Here is a 4452-nt window from a genome sequence, read left to right on the forward strand (position 1 = left end):
TCTTTGGTGTGGGTGTTGTTCCAGGTAAGAAGAGGGGAAGTGGGAGGGTCAATGACGTGAAGGACCCTTAGACAGACGAACTTGAGTCAGGTTTTGGGGGCGCCGTAAAATTAGAGGAGTCAGCACGGCGCCCATGGCTTTGCGTAAGATACGCGAAGAGGGTGGGTAGACTCCCCCTGACTCTGGACGGGCCTTCTTTCCTTTTTTTCTTCCATTTCCTACTTTCCCTCTATTTATGTATTCACCTCTAGGCATGAACCACTTTTTTTGTTGAGATAACTGCGGGTAAGGTAGGTGTGCAAAACCCCACCCCATCCGACGAGCTAGCAGGGGCTTGCAACCATGCCACATGCTACCTCCGCCTTACCACTAAAAGTCAGTATTCACAACAAATTTCAAAAATACTAGGACTTATTAGGGTGTCGCTGTAAGTGTGAGGCCTCTAGTGTTATAGTTGCAAGACCGGCTTGATTACCTGTTTCCATTTTTCGTAAACATGGTGTACTACCAATGAATGAGATCGTAGGGAAATATTAAAATAAATAAACCCTGAGCGTTGATTATAACAATACGGCGCATGATCTAAATACTGTGTACGACAAATACTCAAAGAGTTGCTGGGGACACAGCGGAGCATAATAAACAATAGTATGCGATTATCTCTGGGACTGGGCCCATGCGTGTTGGAACTCTTCAATGGCATTGGTGGCATGCATTTTTCATTAAGTTCTTTTGATGTTGAAGGCACAGTAGTCCCTGCCATGGACATCAACACACATGCCAGTGCCGTATATGCACACAACCTTCCAGCAACTTCAGTATGCAACGACAATGTACAAAGTCTGACGGCACATAAAAAAGAGAAAACATGAATTTAAATATAATACTGATGTCGCCACCCTGCCAACCGCATACCAGGGTGGGAAGCCGTTTGGGTGTTGCTGGTAAGCGTTCCGATGCACTGCATCACATTTGCAACATCTTACCACGATGCACCAACATTGACTACGTGCTTATGGAAAATGTAAAGGGTTCTGAGACGTCGTTGGCGCATGAATTTTTCATTAAAGTTCTACACTTGGGTGGTTTTCACTGGCGAGAATTCATTCTCAGTCCAACACAATTGTTCGTACCCAATGTTAGGCATCGTTATTATTGTTTAGCACGTAAATGGGACTTTTGTCTCAGTGATGCACATATTTTAGAAGAAATACCAGACGAGCGTAAAATAAGGGAAAGGGAGGAACTACCTATTAGTGATTTATTAGAACCAGAAGTGGTCGTGTCTCAGGATGATTATTTACCTTATAAAATATTAAGCAAGAGTGTGTGGTTGAAGGATATCGTAAATTTGGAATTAAAGACAACAATGTGCTTTACTAAAGTCTATACTCACTATAGCGATACCGGCTCCGTTTATACACATTTACTAAAATCAGAAATTGATAGCATTTGGCAGAGGTGAAAAAATTGCAAGATAAGGAGGAGGAAGGAAATTCCCATGGCAGGATCGATTAGGGGACAGGGATGCAGCAAAAGCATTGGCTACAAGTAAGATATTGCATATTGCCATATGACGCTAGATTCTCCTCTGAATATTTCGTTTCATTTAGGTTAATGAAGCAGTGCGGCTGGTTTTTTTGGTTCTTCAATATTTTGATTGTGGAAATCTCTATCAGCCACGGCGGCAGCGGCTGATGCTGCAACAGTTGCAGCATCCTGGTGATGAGAGGAGGGCATACCACTGATATACTATGGCGAAGATGAGGGTGAGTAAAAAAAAAAAAAAAACTGCAACTTTGGTTGATATACCTAACGAGAACTCAAGGCAGCGATATTGGCGATACCGTTTTACCACGATTAGGGTTGTTGGCCTCGTTCCGGGTGAACGAGAGCTGGGGTTAATTTTTTTTTAAAGTAGGGATATGGAGGAACGGAGGGATTGTTAGGAGGAGCTCTTAGCCTTCTAGCAATCCGTCTCTTCCGTTGGAAGAAGGATCAGTTTGACTAAAGGTCGTCTGACTTGACCCTTCTCGGTTTTGAGGTCGACTACGCGTACTCGGTCATCTTCGCCGGGGTGTACGTTGACAACTCGACCTAACCTCCATTCGTTGGGAGATAAGTTGTCCTCTTTGAGGACAGCGAGATCTCCCGATTTTATATTCTGTCTGGGATGCTTCGACTTCACTCGTTTTTGAAGTTCAGATAGATATTCGGTTTTCCATCGCTTGCAGAAAGTGTGATGGAGGGCTTTGAGTTTCTGCCACCGATTGATCGTCGAGGCAGGGCTCTCACTAGCATCCGGCTCTGGCGTCTAGGCTCTAGGTCCGTTGGGTCATTGGATGGCGGGCTGAGTGGCCGCGAGTTCAGACATTCCTCGATGCGGCACAAGAGTGTATGGAATTCCTCGAAGGTGAATTTGTGTGGTGAGGCCGGAGCTTTTGAAGCTTTTCACTCCAGCCTCCCACAGGCCTTCCATATAGGGAGCGCCCGCAGGGATGAAACGCCAAGTGAGTGACTGGTGGCTGTACTTCGAGACAGCATTGTCTCGGGCTTGTGAAATGAAAGTTTTGAATTCCGATCGTAGGGATCGTGAGGTTCCGACAAAGTTTGTACCGTTGTCGGAGTAGATGTTTTTGGGACATCCGCTACTAAATATAAAACGGGCAAAAGCCGCAAGAAATGATGGGGTGCTGAGGTCAGTAGTGGCCTCCAGATGAATCGCCCGTGTGGAAAAACACACGAAAAGGCAGACATAGCCTTTGGATAGTCGATACCCTCTACCGCGGTAACTTTTGATGTCGAAGGGTCCGGCGAAGTCGACACCAGTATTCGTGAATGCACGGCTGAATGTCGTGCGTTCGCGAGGGAGAACACCCATAAGTTGGGTCTGAGCACGCTTTCGGTGTATATTGCAAACTTTGTAATTATGAATGGTTGCCCTAATCATGGTTTTGATGTTAGGTATCCAGTATTGGGTGCGTATCAGACGTAACATGAGTTGGTTTTCCCCATGCAGACTTTGTTGATGAAACATTAAGACTATCAGACGGGATAACCTGCAGTTGTATGGGAGGAGAATTGGGTGGCGTTCATTAAAGGCTAAGTCCTTTGACGCCCCGAGTCGCCCTCCTACCCGAATGATGCCATCTTGGTCTAAGTAGGGATTAAGTGAGAGTATTGCACTTTTCCCTGCAATTGGTTTTCCGGCCTTCAAATCCTTATATTCTGAGCTGTAATGTTGGTTTTGATAGATTTTAATTAAAAGCCGTGTAGTGGCCTTGACTTAGTCAGGGGAGATTAGGTGCGATATGACGTGGAATGAATTTTTTGTTTCGGGGTGAGTTCTTCGGTAGAACCTCATAACGTATGAGAGCACCCGTAAAGCCCTAGGTAGGTCTGAAAAGCGTTGGAGAACATCGGTAACATTTACTGTTGTTGTTGCGCAGGTCTTCGCCCTCTTTTCCTCTACGGAGGTGATGTAGTCACTTTCTTGTGCTGGCCATTGGGAAGTGTCTTCTTGCAGCCAAGAAGGTCCCTGCCACCACAACGAATTGTTGACCAATTCAGTCGCAGGTAAACCCCTTCTACCTAAATCTGCTGGGTTTGATTCTGAATTTACGTGCAACCAGTCCTTATTTCCGACCATGTCGATGATCTTGGTGATCCGATGTGCGACGAAAGTGGACCAGAAACAAGGCGGTTTCCTTATCCATGCGAGAACGGTCGTTGAATCCGTCCACAGGTTAACTCTCACTGGTCCCAATTTAAGGTTCCTGGAAATTGTTTCGGTGATTTCCGCTAACAGCACGGCTCCGCAAAGTTCCAATCGTGGAAGAGAAAGAGTTTTCACTGGGGCTACTCGGGTTTTGGCTAGAAGCAGGTTTGTCCAGATATCATTACTCGTTTTCACGCTCATGTAAACGGCTGCTGCATAAGCCTTCTCGGATGCGTCACAAAATCCATGGATCTCGATGTCGGTTCCTGGAGAAAAGTTGACCCATCTAGGTATCCTGATTTTACCGATTTCATGGTATTGGTCGGTGAAGGTTTCCATCGTTCCAGCGTAGTGGTAGATACTGGTTCGTCCCAAGCGGTGCCTTCTAACCAAATACTCTGCATGAGTATTTTTGCCACAATGACCATTGGTGCCAGCCATCCTAATGGATCGAAAAGTTTGGCGATTGTTGATAGTATCGCTCTCTTTGTAATGTTTTCCGGGTTGTCCAGCGTCCCTGCTTTAAAATAAAATAAATAGGAGAGGGCATTCCATCGAATTCCTAATGCTTTAACTGAACTGGTATCTTCGAAGGCCAGGAAGTTTTCACTGAGGAGGTCTGCTTTGGGGATGTCCCTTAGAATGTCCTCTGAATTGGATGTCCATTTGCGAAGTGGAAAGCCCGCGGAGTGTAGGACTTGACGAATTTCATCTCTGGCTTTAATGGTCGATGT

At 45.7% G+C, this 4452-nt stretch overlaps 1 pseudogene; it reads left to right on the forward strand.

Annotated features, from left to right (window-relative positions):
* Nucleotides 1–650: 650 nt before the first annotated feature.
* Nucleotides 651–1465, forward strand: LOC137241595 (tRNA (cytosine(38)-C(5))-methyltransferase-like; annotated as a pseudogene).
* Nucleotides 1466–4452: the final 2987 nt, after the last annotated feature.

The sequence above is a fragment of the Eurosta solidaginis genome, chromosome 2 (assembly GCF_040869045.1).
Source record: "Eurosta solidaginis isolate ZX-2024a chromosome 2, ASM4086904v1, whole genome shotgun sequence".
Classification (NCBI taxonomy): domain Eukaryota; kingdom Metazoa; phylum Arthropoda; class Insecta; order Diptera; family Tephritidae; genus Eurosta; species Eurosta solidaginis.